This window comes from Prosopis cineraria, unplaced genomic scaffold (genome assembly GCF_029017545.1).
Source record: "Prosopis cineraria cultivar Desert tree isolate PC_DT_omini unplaced genomic scaffold, ASM2901754v1 PC1436, whole genome shotgun sequence".
Lineage (NCBI taxonomy): Eukaryota > Viridiplantae > Streptophyta > Magnoliopsida > Fabales > Fabaceae > Prosopis > Prosopis cineraria.
The window spans coordinates 1-16,621 of NW_026556761.1; the positions used below are offsets into that span (position 1 = coordinate 1).

Below are 16,621 nucleotides of genomic sequence, written 5' to 3' on the forward strand. Positions count from 1 at the left end.
AGCTCTTCTTGTATTTCCAGAACCATCACGGGGGAAAAAATAAGAGGGATGAGCCCTCCTCATTTGAGGATGAAGGGAGTATTCAGCTTCACACATCATGTCGACCTTATGTATCTCTAAGCAAATTTTAACTTTCTTTCTCAGCAGTTGGTGTCAGGATGAGGTGGTGGTTTGCCCTTAGGGCAGCTCTAGAAAGAGGTAGACATGAGATTTCTTTCCAAGTAATTTCGTCCTTTCATTCTTAGTTTTGAACTTAATTTATTTATTATCAAAGTTCATATTAATAGCAATGTGGGTTGGTCTAAGTTATAAGAACTCTCGAAAAGGGATTATTTCCAAGGTTTTATATAAGTCATATTTTAGACTAAATTTATAGTCATTTTTTATAAGTCATTTTATATAAAAGGTATTTCATTAATTATTTTTATCTAATGTTATTCTTTCATATTTTTTTATGACTAGAAAATAAAAAGTTAAATGGTAAGAAAATACATTTTAAAATGATGTAATTAATAGGGTAAATTATAAAAATTTCTTTCTCTTTTAAATAATGTCAATAATTTAACTACATTTTCTTAATTTTGATAAGGTAATTATAAATCACTTGTTATAAATAGGGCTGAAAGATCACGTGAAAAAAAGTCACATTTTGCCAATATTTTTTGGGAAATTACAAATTAGTGCCTGATGAAAATTTTAAGATATTATTGTTAAATTTTAATGTCCAAAAGCGTGTGAATAATAAGCTAAAATTAACCGAGGTTATAGTCAATCCATTTCAAGTAACTTTCTTTAAAAACAAGCCCATACTAAACTTGGGAGGATCGTGTTTCCCCCAACAAAGTGCCAATATATTTAAAATTGACATGATCTTAGGAGCCATTAGATCTATCTTGTTTGATACCCATGTGTTGATCTATCTAGTTCTGGGTTTCTCAGTAGAAGTTTTTGACGATGATAATAATAATAATATCTTCTTCTTATTATTATTATTATTGTTAAAAACTTATACAACTGGGTTTGTTCGGGAGGATTTAAAGAGGAAAAATGGGTTGCTTCTCATGGTGCATTACTCCGAATGAGAAAGTCGTCAATACAGATGGTCCAACAGATTTTTCGAAACGCAGGGCCGAATTGAAATCCATTACATTCAAATCAATTGTTTACTATATTTCACTCAAGACAGGTGCCGTTTAATTAATTGCTGCGGTATGCTTGAATAGTTGACCTTTTTTGTACGTGATGTTTTGCAGAAATTAATTGTGAAAAATCGATGAGAAATGGTCCTGATGGGAAATTCAGGTGAGTGATTGAATTTTCCGTAACTGCAGGTAGCAGCAGGCAGAGAAGGATAACCGCTGAGATACAAAAACATGGAACTGTACAAAATGAAGCTAAGGTTTTCACATACAAAGAACTCGGTGATGCAACTGACGGTTTCAGCGATGAACACAGAATAGGCGAGGGGGGATTTGGGGTTGTCTACAAAGGACGCATACAAAGCAATGATCAAGTCTCTTTCTGTCTCTCTTCCTTGACAGATATTTTCTTTTTTCTCTGCTGGTGTCTTGTTACAGGCTGGATTTATCAGGCGTTCCACGTTTGGAATTTCAGGTTGGTGGCTGTGAAGCAACTGGACAGGCAAGGAAGGCAAGGAACTAGAGAATTTATTTCAGAGTTTTGATGTTGAGCTTGTTGAAGCATCCAAAACTTGTCAATTTGATTGGTTATTGTGTTGAAGAGGCGACCACAGGATTTTAATCTACGAATACATGCCCCAGGGGAGTCTAGAAGATCATCTCCTAGGTAAGAAGACGCGCATAAGAGATCATTATACAAATAATAGCATTATTTATGTGTTTTTATAAACAGCTTTTGAATTGATGTGATGGCCTTTTACTTATAAAAGTTGTGTGTCTCAGAGTTAGCACTCCAAATAAGAAGCATAATTGCATGTGTCTTGGGATCTGAGGATGAAAATAGCTGCGGGAGCTGCGGGAGGGCTTGAGTATCTACATGAAATTGCTGAGCCAAAAGTAATAGTACCGTGATTTCAAACATCTAAATTACTATTTAGATGACGATTTCAATCCCAAGCTTTTCTGATTTTGGAATGGCAAAAATGGGCCAACACAAGGTCAACTTATATCACTAACAAGGGTCATGGGAACCTATGGCTATTGTGCACCAGAGTATGCTGCCTCGGGGCAGCTAACGAGCAAGTCTGATATGTTATAAGCTTTGGTGTTGTGCTTTTGGAGATAATCTCTGGCAGAAGAGTTTATTGACGTGTGCAAGATCAGCAGACGAGCAGAACCTAATTCAATGGGTATGTTGCCATTTTTTCTCCCTTTAAACAAGTGATGAATCAGTTTCACCTTCAACACGAGCTGTTGTGGGCGTAAAATGGGGTTAAACAAAATGAAACACAAAATGGTTTTCCAATGATCTTATGCCAGTGCCTTTTTTCCTCGAAAGTTTTATGGTTTAGAACAGTAATCTTCAAATAAGGCACTTGAGGTTTCTGTGTTCTGATCTTCGCAGGCACAACCTCTGTTTAAGGACAGAAGCAAGTTTTACGCAAATGGCTGACCCCTTGCTTGACGGTAGCTACCCTGAGAAGAACCTGTTTCAAGCTCTGCAGTGGCAGCAATGTGTCTGCAAGAGGAAGCTGAGGCAAGACCTTCAATGGGTGAGGTTGTTGAAGCGCTAGAGCTTCTAACAAGGCCAAAAGATAGAGAATTATGACAACACCTGGATCCATGGTCAGAACTGCTGGCCACATTGAATCATTTAGAGCGCACTAAAAAGACCAACAGATGTAGAGTCATCACCAAAAACCTGGAGTTTCATGCAAAACTAGACTGGCATTACGAACCAGAGGTAAAATTTGCCTTTGCTTAACTGTAAAATTTATAGCAAGCGATGGTAGGGTAACTTTTAAATATGCAGCAAGTATAATAATCAAGTGGCATTGATAGACAAATATCAAATCACCTGATAAAATCAAAAATCCTAGATTACGATTTTTGAGTTCCACAAATTTGAGATCAATTATATCTTATTAGTCTTTGGATGAGTGAGGTTCCCCCATGTTTATCTTATTCTTTTTTTATCGTTCTTTTTTTATTCTGTATTTTGTCATGCTTTTATTTCACCTTTTAAATTTAAGTAAAAATGCAATATGTTGATAGATGTAAATGAACTCTTTTGGTAATAACTGCAGAGGGGTGTTAGATCTGATAATGTATGCACGCGCGCGTGGCACATATGAAGCTAGAAGTGCTGCATGCTTTAGAAAGAGTTGCTAGAGTGCTTGACAATTTGATCTTCAAAATGAGAAATTATCCAACTCTCGCAACGCAATCTGAAAAAAGCATAATATGCTTCAAGAGTTGGTCTCAATGCAAGTGCAAAACTGAACGCATGAAACCAACTTCAACGGCTGGTTTAATGGTGAAAACAAGCATGTGATGTGTGATTAAGTATAAATCTTGTCAATTTCTTGGGCGTAAAGTCACTAGGAATTTCTTCGCAATCCCCTCAATTTTGGTCAGTAGGAATTTCTTCGCAATCCCCTTAATTTTTGTATGAATTGCCTGCCTCTCACTGGATTAGAGAAGTGGATTAATTGAATTGCATGCAAAACAGTACCAAACGCTACCTGATTGTGATACAAAGGGAACCAATTTAGTTAACTCCAGAGAAATACTTGCATTATAGCTGAAAGTTTTGGTACCAGGAATTCTGTTTAAATCATCGATTTTTGTTTTGCAGTTGTGTAGCTTCTCTCCTTCCTATTTCCAGTCATAAAATCAAGACCCAGAAGTTGGGTTTGGAATAGGCTCTGCAAGAAATTGTGACTACAATTTATGGCTGAGCTTTCTGAGAACTTCCCTAGCCTTCTTAACTCGAACTTGGTGCAGTACTTAATTTCCTTCTTCAGTAGAGTTCCAAAGCTGCTCCTTGTGCCCATAGCAAGGAGCAGGAGAAACAGCCATTTTTTATCTTGGAATTTGGAGACTGTAACTCTACTTTTCTAGTGTAATATTAGTTGTTGAGATGAAAGGTATGAAGGAGAATTATAGATGATGAAAGTTTGGATCATCGAATCATAGGTCTAAATTTAATTTTCGATTGGGAGCATCTTCATTTACCATGATTGAAACTTTGAAATGGGACACGATTATCATATTCTCCTTGTTTCTGCAACGGAATTTGCCTTTTTTTTTTTTTTTCAAACCCGGACATTGTACTTACCCTTTCGACTTCTAAAGCCATACTCCCTCCTGTTCTATTCACAAGGCGAAGAGCAGAATTTTTCTTGGTGTTATTTATAAATAACATCATTAATTTTTTATTACAAGTTTTTTCTTTGGGAGAATTACCTTGAAGTCTTATATGACGAAATTAATTATTATAAGGTCCATTGACAATTGAACTAAAGCTATTGACAATAAATTATTAATGAACTTTTAATAATTAATTTCCTTATGTGAAATTTGTATGTAATTTTTTATTTTTTTAACCCTTCATTAAATATTGGAGGGTGAAAGAAAAAAATTTATTATGAAAATTTAATAACTTAACTTATAAATAGACTTTAAAAAATTATTTTTTTTCTGCTTTATAAATAGGATTGGAGGAAGTATATGGCATTGGTAACTAATTCACGATTTTCACACAAAATGTAGTTGATAATTTTTATTATAAATTTTTTCTTTTACCCTCCATTAAATGTGGGTGAGAGAAAAGCAGGTTATAAAAATTTTATATTTAATTGCATGCTAAATTTAAAACTTATTAAATTTATAGATAGAACTAATGACTTTCAAGCTTGGTTCAATAAAAATACTCCCTCTTAATTAAAATATAAGACATTAGTAACTAATTCACAATTCTTACAAAATGGTAGTTGTACTTTAATTTTTGAAAATTTTTTTTGCATCTTTGTAATTATACTCTCATTAAATACCCTTCATAATTATCTTGACAATGATAATTAAAATTTCAAGGTAACATTTTTTTAAAAAAGTAATAAATGGAGTGAGGGTATCATTGAAAAAATAATTATAAAAATTACCTAATGTCTTGTATTTTAAATTAAATAAGATTTTAAAAAGATGTTTTATATTATGGTTTGAAGAAAGTATTGAAACTTTTATATATGAGGTCAGAGAGAATATTATGAATTGCTTCTTGTACACCCAAGGTAATGATCATATTGCATATGACGTGGATCTCCTTTCAATGTCTTGAACTTCAAGCTCCCTTAAATTATTCTAGCTCCTCACTACTCAATACAACTAATTCCCCACGAAGTCAGTTTTGTTTACAACTTGTCTGTTGGCTTTTCCCCTGAATAATATCTTGAAAAAATAGAAAAAAGTTCTACAAGAGCTTAATCCTACATTTTTCATACGTTATCCCCACCTTTCATGCCTGGCTAAAGACGTAGTGAGGGAGTCCTATTGTTGCTGTCTTTATTGATTTTTTCCCCCTGGTATGGCTCTCTTCTGACTAGAGGTGATAATTTAGGCAGATTCAAATTGGCATAAAATCTACCAACATCAAAAAGTGCACATATGTAATTAAGTCCAACCTTAACAATTTGGGCCGATCTAGATACCCGAGTTATAACTCATAAGGGCATCTTCCCCCCCCTTTCTCTCCATTTGTTTAAGTCAACTTTAATTTATATATTTAAGATTTTTCAAGTAATACAACACTGCATCCCAACTCCGAAGTTCTATGTTGCAATACCAATCAGGATTATATATTGGCAGTGATTGGATTAACTGAGCTACAAAAAATTGCGACATAGATAAAACTCAAACTCCATCCCAGGTTTGAATACAAACTCCCCCATTCCCACCAAGAAAAAAATTTGAGCCGACAACACATTTGTTGAAGTTTATTTAATCCCAAGGTACGTAAAACCGGACTGGTCATTAAACTGATTATAGCACTGGGTCACGAGTTGATGGTTCAATCGGGGTTGAATCGGGGGTTGAACCGGTGGCAAACCGATCATGATTAAAATAATATAATTTAAATAAAAAGATATTAATTATAAAAACATTCAATCAAATCCAACCACTCAAAAGTCTAACAATAATAAAATACTATATTTTTGGACTTAGCATGCTTTGCCTCTAATTTTTTATTTTTTGACTTCAATTTCACTTTTTTTTATTATCTTATTTTCGAACTCAGAGCTTTGAAAAATTAAAAATGAAAAAAAAATAAAAAGACGACGTTGTTTTGGGGGTAAAAGTATGAAAAAATAATAACCCAATTAACCTAATCAACCCACCGGCTTATCCGGGTTGAACCTGGGTTGACCGGGTTACACCGGTTCACTCCCTCACCGGATTAAGAGTAAACCCAGACCGGATAAGAGACCAGGTCACCGGTTTTCGGGTTGACCCGGCCGGTCCGGTCCGGTTTTCAATACCATGTTTAATCCAGTTAGGACAAATCCATCCTCCAACAACACGTCAGTTATTGCTGGATGTCGCCATGCCACATGTTCATGACAGGGACTAAAATACTAAACAGTGCAGAGAAAAATGTTCAGGAACCAAATTATAATTTTCTGTGATGAATCACTCTTTTGTGAATTCATGCTTTCTTTTGTGAATACATGGGATCATTTTCCCACGCCTGTGAAATTGAACCATAAGCACAAAAGAATATACACTTCTTCAAGAGAAAGTACAAGGATAGGCCACCTCTGTTCTTGCCAGTACTACAATGAGGGCGAGGCAGGGTCTATGCTTCAGCAGAGTTACAAGATGGACAACGTTAAATTACAAAGCCATCACCATTGAGATTTAAAAAGAAACATGAGACTATTTCACGTTCCTCCTTATTTACGTCATTTTATGCCTCAAAATTAGGCATCCACTGTACCTCTATAAGAATATGTTCAACGTATGTGTGTGTGCATGTTTTTTTTAGTGCAAGGGAACAAATCATTGTATGCTTGAGAGATGGCACACGTACCCTAACCTTCGGTGTGAGGCGAGAGCCTGTTCCAGAGCAACCTTGATACCAGCACCCTCCCGGAACAATGATTCATACAATTGACAGACAAATTGTGACAGTTCCCCCTCGTTGTCATCATATAAATATGTAGTCTGTTCCTCATTTTTTTCTGCATCACTATCTTCCCAGTCACTTAATGGACTTTCAAGTTCAGTCTCATCTTCCACTTCATCCTCTCCAATTTCAAACTTTCCATTTCCCAACGCATTCATCTCCTGAGAACCGTCAAAATTGGTCAAGAGAGGTTCCGGGGGTTCATTTGAAGAACATACAACAGCTTTCGCACCAGAGTCTAGAAAGGCCTTAATGAGAGCCGGAGTAAGGCCATATAAACCAGTGCATATAATGATCCTGTCTCTCCATGCTCCAACCTGAGTCATTCAAAGCATCAATAAAATGAGGAAAGAAAATTGAATCAAGTATTTGCATGGACATGATACAGGATCTATGTTTCAAACTACTAGTGATAATATCTTCCCTCTACCTAACCAGTGAAATTGGAGTGGTACCAAATAAATATCATACAACACGAACTCCTCTGCTACTATTGAATTTCTGTGCATGACGAAAGTTTGAACTTTAAAAACTCTAACTAGCTTTGTTGTTTTATTAAGAGCCTTTACACAGTGAGTATCAGTTGTAAGTTCTTATTCAAACCAAATGTCATTATTCTCTAGCTTTGACGTAAAAACCCAAGTTTTTCCCCATGTTCACAGTAAACTAGTAAACCAAGTGCACAAAGGTTCAACAAATATAAACGGTCAATATTATTAAGATGGGCTGCCTATAGATGATCTTTAAACTGTAGTATGTCCAGATCATTACAAGATTAGCCAAAGCTAGCTTCACAAGAGGTAGCCGTAGCCTTTGAAGTAACAAGTGAAATATTCCTCAAGAATGTATGAAGTTGACGATAATATTGAGGCATAAATTATTTAGACTGGTGTGACCAAATGCAAAAAACAGTAAAATATCCAGATACTCTTTTAACGCTTTTTGGCACTGTATTAAAGTGACTCCTAAAGAATCGAATAATTAACATCTCACCTCACTTGAAAATTTTAAAAACTCTAGACCAACTGGTGAGAGCAAAGGGTGGACAGACATATAATGGTGATAAAGCTCAAAAAAATCTACATACAGAGGGAAAAGTAGTTTTAAAAAAAAAAGGTATACCATCTGCCGAACATCATCAGGTGTCAAGCGTAAAGAAGGTACAGTCCGGCGGAACATATATGATCCAACTTCATAATCATTTTCCATAACCTTCATATGATCAAAAGTCAAGTTCTGATGAATGCATCATACATAAAGTCAATAAATCAATTTGAACCAATAAATCAGCATTAGCAAAAGAACACATACCAAGGTTTGACGGCCAACAAATCGGTGAAGAATGCCTCCAATTTGGAAATAAGGTTTAGCAGCAACCAAATCAGAAACAGTAGAAAATTCGTAAGCAGAGATGCACACTTTCTGCGACGGCTCCTCATTGATGACAATAAACTAAATTTAATACTTTGTAGAAATTTCTCAGCAAGCTCCCCAGGTTCAGCAACCACAAATACATCGTTCTGCCAACTAATAAATAGGCCATAAACATCAAGCACCCATCACACAGGAAAAGGAACAAGAGACAATTGCTTGAATTCAGAAAATATAGGAGCAAGTACCTCATGATTAAGCCATCCAAGTCATTCTGAAGAGCCAAATGAATAACACCTACTTGTGGTGAATTCTGCAATTTCTCATGCAACAATTGGACAGGCAAAGGGAGCTGTCTAAGTCCTCGAGGAGAGACTGGAGGTGATGCAGTAGTTTTTCCCAATTTTCCATCTAAACTTAGAGGTGGGATGAGATCAATTCGTCCAAATCTCTGACCAAAATCAGGACTAGAGACATGGGGAGTCGATGGGAAGCTTCCTGTAAACAAAGGTGATGCAACTGGAGTTGGAAAAGCTGTTGAAGGAACTGCCTTAACAGTTCTGGATAAACCCTGCATACGGGATAACCGTATTCCATTTTGAGTGCAAAATGAGTCAAGTGCTTGGGTATGGTGGATCACACTTCCAGAATCTGGATTTTGTGAAGCTTCAACAAGTAGCACATTACGCCTCCACCCCAATGTGGGGCTACCAGCACCTGGTGAAGCAAAATGGAAAAAATGTAACAGTATTAAATTGGGATTTACTGAAGTGAAAATTTTACAGGTGGTAAACAGAGAACGTATCACAAACAATACCCTCATTTGAATCCTTTGTCTTTGGTGGTTTAGATTTTATATTCTCTGACCAGTTCTCTTCATGTTGGAAAGGCAGAAGTAATTTCTCACAGACGTTTTCAAGTCCCTGACGATTCTTTTGAATATATTCATCAACTGCAGATTCCAACTTCAGCCAGATAGTTGGATCTGTCTCATCAAGTTCCATATCACAACGTTCATCAACTGCAAGGCCAGCCATAGAAAAAGACTCATTTAAAGTTCATTCCAAGAATATGTACTCTTTGAAAAGAGAAAGCTCGTCATTGAAAAAAGCTTCAATTATGATTACTGATTAGTAGGGGGGGAAGGTATGTTTTGATGCCCTTATTCCAAATTCAACCTTTGTACCTGGATTGAAACGAAAATACTGCATCTCAGGAAGCATAGGTAGTAATGTACTCAAAGCTTCATCTACTCTATCAACAGAGCATGCACTCTCAATCAACACTTGTCCTGTATCCAAATAGCGCCATCCACCTTTTCGCATCTACAATGGCACAAATGTATAGTTACTTAATAAGTTCAATGGTCAATGACATATTTTCACAAATCTGGACTAACATAAATCACTATATTCTAAAGTAATACAAATGATTATATTCATATATTTTTACACATTGACATCACTAGAGAAGCATGCTTTAAACTGTTAAGAGTAACAGGGAAAGACCTTGATCATCCTCCAAGAACAAAATTTTGTAAGTTGTGATTACTTTCAACATATCTAAGTAGCTTTGTCCCAAAAAAAAAAAAATCTAAGTAGCATTTATGAAAGCCTTTTTTCCCGGAAAATAAACAAATAGAGAAGAGCAGATACCTTTGTTGGAACTGAACCACAACCTATTGAAACTAGGCAGTCAATTTTTTTGTCAGGCCAAAGAAGTTGTGCTTCCCTAATGGCAAAAATTGTAGGATTGTTTGCCACTACTGCACCATCTTGCCAGCGATTGACATCTTATGAAATGTTGGAGGGAAGAGGGTAAAAACATATAAATGTCAAGAACATGATAGAAAATAAAACATAAAAACTCAAATACAATTAACTCAAGGCCAGTAATATTTGAAAGAGCAGTACCATCTGAAAAATCATCAAGGTAATATGGAGCAGCAGATGATGCTCTAATAGCCTGCCACAATTGATGCTTACAACTTCCAAAGAAAGCCCTCCGCTTACTACCAACTTGGGCACCTATCGTAGGAGATGATAATTCAGAGATACCTGAACTTTCTGAACTCACAAGAGGCACCTCAGGTGTCCCCGCCGGGTACTGCATTTTCAATTAAAAAAAGTATTAGAGAGAGATTTTGCATCTATTTGACAGCATTGTAACTACATATAAACGACAACAAAAGTTCTAGGCCTCACACCTGATAGTTGCGAAACAAGAACGGCTGTGCTGGTGTCATGCTTACCAAGGTTGATACAATAAAAACTTTGGGTGCGTTTTTTACAGCTGAATCAATCATTAAATCCCCATCCTCATTGGCGCACATTTCCCTCAATAGCCTCTCAAACTGATCTGCACTGTGCTGCAAGACAACAAGCCATAATGTCTGCTTTTAGGGCATAAACTGCATAGGTACGGCTATTGAAATAGCTGCTAGTCTTAAATAAAACAACACATTCTGCGCTCTTAATTTCAAACTTAAAATATGTCATGCAAAAATAAATAAAAATTATTCAAATTCAATATTGTTAAGCATCCCATTTAGTCTGAGTTCCTAAAACAATTTACACGCTGCTTCCCCCCAACTAGGGCCTAACCTAACTTGAATTGGGGTTAGTCAGGAGCATCAAATGCTGGATGGTTTATTGCCATAAAAAAACATAGCAAGAAATTGGACAGTCATTAATACTAAGACTTTATAGAATAACTCAACATAAAAAAGGAGGTAACTACTTTTGATCCATGAACAACAACTCTAAAATTCTTTGATGAACTCTTATAAAGTTGATCTAACTTTTCCCTCCAAGATGCAGCTTCACTGTCCTTTGGCACTGGTTCAGCAAAAACGATCTTCCCTGGTTTAAAAGAAGCATTTAATCAGTTTAGTTAAATTAACTGATAAATAAACATAGCATGTTACTCCTAAGCAGCATCTACCAAGATTTTTGTATATATCTTCACATTCTTCCAGAGTCATCAACTTAATCCCAAGGGCAACAGCTAGCATTCCACCAGTTGATGTACCACATATTAAATCAAATAACTCGTGTATTCGTTTTCCAGTTCCCCTTTCAATTTCCTTTAGAATCTGCACAGTAGCTAGACCTTTCATCCCACCTCCATCCATTGATAGTATACGGACTCCTTGCCTTGGAACTTGTCTGCCCCTGATTGCACGCTGCAGGTTATCATTTTCTCCTACAAAAAGACAAATGAAGAAGCAATTAACGAACAGGATCAAAACATTATAAGAGACAAGAGGCAAATTATTTGTAGAGACAAACCAAGAATTGCCAAAGCACGAGCAGCAGCTTTGTTCACACATGGTTCAGCTGCAACGGTCAGGTGCAAGAGGAGTTCCTGCAAACTTTCAGAAGTAACGAGAATATGACGATTCTCCATGCAGAAAGCTAAATTTCCAACAGCTAACAGAGCCAGCTGTTGCACCTATATAAAAGATTAAACTTGAAGTCAAAAAACAATACAATAAAAAGGATGCCACCAAACAATTATCTTTGAGAAGAAACTAGCATACTTGCCTCTGGATCCTTATGGGCACATAATAATTTCAATGATTTCAATACATCCTTGGACAGCATCTTTTCAGCTACAGCATCAGATGTAAAAGCTAACTTCACTACAAGTTTCAGTACAGATATTACCTCTCCTCGACACAAAGATTTGAGAACCGTTTCAATAGGTTGCATGATGTCAGCTTTCACCAGCTGCAGAGCAACAGAAGCATCAAAGGCGAGAGCAGAAAGAGCAGAGCAGGCACGTTCAACCTGTAATATATAAGAACCATTACAAATAATAAAGGTATAAGAATATATATAAATGTTATGATGTCTACAAAACATACCACATGTTGGTTGTCACTACTAATCATACTTATAAGCTGTCGCACTGCATTCTCATCTTTACCAACAACTGCTCTATTTCCTTGGTCTTGCATTATTTTTGCAAGTGCAGAAGCTAGTAATGGGTGATGACAGAAAGAAAAGCGGAATATGAGAGAGAAGAAGGCACTCAGCTTATGCCTAGATGCAACAAAATACAAACTGTTTTCCATCTGCAATAACAATAGAAAACATATTTGACTGAGTAATGGCTATGCCTCAAAAGACTAGAGCCAAAAAGAACTTATGTTACTTTGTCCAAGGCTACCTCTATCTGCACATTCACTGATCTTAAATTTTCATCTGCTACAATCCTAACATTTGCAAGAGAAAGGTGACGAAGTTTGTGGAGAGGCAAAATTTCTGGAAGAAACTCAAGAGGATTTCCAAATAACCTAAGAACCCGCAATTCAGTCATAGCCCTGTCATTGATATAAACTAACAATAAGAAGAGAAGAATACCCAGATTCTAAATAATTCGATATGATATCGTCTGATAGAATAACCTCAAGTCAAGAAGAGGCCGAACGAGCTTGTTGTGCTCTAATGACAATTCAACCAACCGATCACACTGTTTCAGTTCCACTGCTCAAAATACCACAAGCATCAGACAAATGAGCATGCTTGTTTGGGGCAAGTTTGTGATGATGTGTATGCTCAATTCACTTAATAACAACAACAACAACAACAAGCCTTTATCCCACTAGGTGGGGTCGGCTACATGGATTGCAAGACGCCATTGTGCTCAATTCACTTAATAAAGGATACAAATTACAATAAGTTCTACAAGTTATAAGAAATGAGAGGGAGATTAAGAGAAATACTGATGTGTAATTTGTAATTAAATATAGTTAGTTAGTTAGAGGTTAAGGGACTGTTAGATGATAACCAGGGTCAGGTAAATGCTAGAACTATATAAGTGAGTCAAGGTATCAATCTGAGGCTAGGTTTTGAGAATTAATTCAGAAAGTACTATTCAGGTTCTCCTATTCCCTCTTCTTCTTCTTCTTCTTCTTCTCTCTCATCTCTATCTCTTTTTCTTCTCCTACATATCACAAGGACCCAAGATCTAAGAGATGAATGAGTAAAATAGTAAAACATTTCCATTTTGTGCAACATAAGGAGTAGCAACTGGCAACATGCACAGAAAGAGCATCTATGGAGGTTTGGACTGAGCATGGCCCTGAACATGATTGAAAAACAACTAACAGGAGGAACACCTCAAACAATAACCAAATAGGAAGGAAGAAGGTTTGTGCTAGACTTTATGATGAAAGGAAACTAGATCTAGGTGGATGAAAGCTAGAAAGGAGGTATTATGTGCCAGGTCATGGATGACAATATAGAGATTCTAATATGACAGGTTGACCACCAATGGAGCTCTGAGGATATGCAAACCAACATTGTCTAAGGCAATTCCAAAGGTGATTTGGTCAATGATTATGCACAGAAAGTGACTTGAATGATGGCATAGTCAATGGAAAGGGAAAAAGAACGGCAGGCAGAAGAGAAAAACTTTCATGGGAAATGCAACCAGTGCGTTTTGACATACAAGTAATATTGTTTATAGAACAATAGTACAAGGTAAGGAATCCAATGCTACTAATTACATTTGTTATCTAATACATACACCGCAAGCACAATACTCACATCCTAGGCATTAAACAATTTAGTTACCAGACCTAAAAATTCGAATAATATACTTTCGAGATTGAAATCCAGAGACAAAGTCTTACCAGGCACTGACGAAAGCATGTTACTGTCAACTCTAAGCACTTTTAAGCTTCTCAGCTCACCAAGCTCAGGTGGCAAAACCAACAGCTTGTTGTTATGGAGGTAAAGCTTTTCAAGATGTGGCAACTGAGTCAGCTCAACAGGGAATACCTGCATGCATCTCAGACATCTAAAGATATGCCTGATTCAACTCAATCATGTCTGACCTACAGCTAAATAGCAGGAATCAAGATGCTTCTTTAGCACTAGGTGGATAGATTCAAACAACATAACTGCTCAATATTAATCTTAGATATTTTACTCCAGAAGTATATTAGCAAAGGGGCGAACACCAGTATCGAATTACAGCACTTCTGGAAATCACCCCTGATATCACCCAAACAATCAGCAGGCATACAGAATTAACTAGCCTGAGCTTATTCACGCTATCCTCCACCAAGTAAACTCTTAATTTGTTTATTCAAAACAAAGAGAAAACGAAAGTATTCAGGTCTTTGATGCCTTGAAAAAAGACAATTTTTTCCTCCGGCACATTGCAAATGGTGCTGCTATCTTTCCACAACTTCAAGCGTAAAATTTAAGCACGAAAAAATTGTTCATCTCTTAACATTACTAACGTAAAATCGATCAAGCAAGCAGGTCGCATAAATGAACGTCTAAAACTAAAAAAACTCTCATAAGCCAGTACCACTCACCGGCAAGCTACAGCCACAAATACTGAGCACAGATACACTCTTCCAATGATCACCACAACCATGGACCCCTTCTTCAACAGCCGGCATTAAGGAAGCCAAATTTGAACTCAATAAGCGCGTCAAAACCCCAGTGCCATCGGTCTGTTGCCCAGTGTTAACAGTCTTAGTCATTGTTATAGCCCTCAAAGGGTCTCTCCGCCTGATTACTTTCATATCCAATGCCACACGCTCAGTACCTTCAGGCCTTAATTCTACTAGCACGCAGTCCTGCGGCATGGGCAGAGCCACCATGAGCTGCGATTGAAGCTTTAAAGCGACCTGGTCCTCATTCTCTGCCGCAGACCAGTCCAGTTCAATTCGAAAACCAATGTCCTGTTTTTGCGAGAGAATGGAGGGAGTGGAATATGATATGGACGAAGAAGAGGACGGACGGGATGACATCGACGTGCGGTCAATGCATTTCGCGGGATTCTCAGAGCCGTAGCTGAGTGCAAGATGGAAAACCTCGGAGGGCCTCTTCCAGCCCAATGTCCAAGTCATCGTTATCGAGCTGGAAACATTAGGACTAGGTTCCAGAAGAAATCAACTGGAAAAGAAAATGGGTTGAAGCTTTTTGAAGAGAAAGCTGAAGACCTGGAAACTGGTGCTGAAACCGGAACGAGGGGCGATTTATTTCCATTACCTTTTCTGCAAATTCATTCAAATTAAATTTATATTTTTTAAAAATCATTAAATTTACATTATTAAATTTAATTTAACAGTTTTGCGTTCCTCTCCAAATCAGGAATGCTATCTCAGCGGAACCGTGGACTTTTGTGCTGCCAGAGCCGGAAGATTTATCTGGCCAGTTGGTTTCCTGATACCCATTGTCGTTTATACGATGCCTCCGGCTACTGTCTTACTACTTCAGTTTTTTTTTTTTAATAACAAGTACTTCTTTAATTCTATTTATATAATTTAAAAAATATTTTTATTTAATTTATAAATTATATTATTAAATTTTTATTACAAATGTTTTTATTTATCTTTATTAAATATTAATAAAAGAAAGTGTTTTTCCTCCCAATCCTTATATAAGACAAACTTTGAATTATTTTTCTATCCTTAAATAAAGTAAAATTAAAATACTTTTTTTCCAATTTTATTCCTCAATTATTTATTATGATTTGGATTTTTAGACAATAATTTATTATAAACTAATATTAATTATAAAAGAAAGATAACATTAAAAAGTGACACATTTTTTAATAATTTTAAATGTATAACTATTATTTTTAATAAAAAGTTAGTTAAATTCAGCTTATATTAAAAATCAGGAGTGTATGTTGTTAAAATATACTCTCTCCATTTAAAAATATAAGGTATTTTTAATCAAATATCATACATTATTTACTTATCTTTAAAATAATATTATCTATTCATATTTACTCTTACATAATTAAATATTTTATTTTGAAATAAATATAAAGTAATTAGTTAATAGAGACACTTTTTTAAAAAAATGTAATGGTTATATTCTAAAACACTAAAAAAAATTATATTTTTAAACATTTAACCTTCAACAAATGTCTTACGTCTTTTTTTTTTTTTAACAAAGAGATTAGTACATATTTAATAAAATCAAAATTTAAAACTTAATAAATTTTCAAACAAAGTTCAAAGGTTTTGAATTTATTTTTTTATTTTCAATGAAACATCTTAAAATTGACTTATAATTTTTTTTCCAACAAGATTGATTTATAAATTAAACTAAAGGAAATATTTCATAAAACTTTAAAAAGTTATCAGGAGCAGAAATATGTAATCTGTTAT

At 35.8% G+C, this 16,621-nt stretch overlaps 2 pseudogenes; one reads left to right on the forward strand and one right to left on the reverse strand.

Annotated features, from left to right (window-relative positions):
* The first annotated feature begins 1,047 nt into the window (after positions 1 to 1,047).
* On the forward strand, positions 1,048 to 4,353 carry LOC129300114 (probable serine/threonine-protein kinase PBL23; annotated as a pseudogene).
* Positions 4,354 to 6,682: 2,329 nt separating this feature from the next.
* On the reverse strand, positions 6,683 to 15,470 carry LOC129300113 (phospholipase A I-like; annotated as a pseudogene).
* Between the last annotated feature and the right edge of the window lie 1,151 nt (positions 15,471 to 16,621).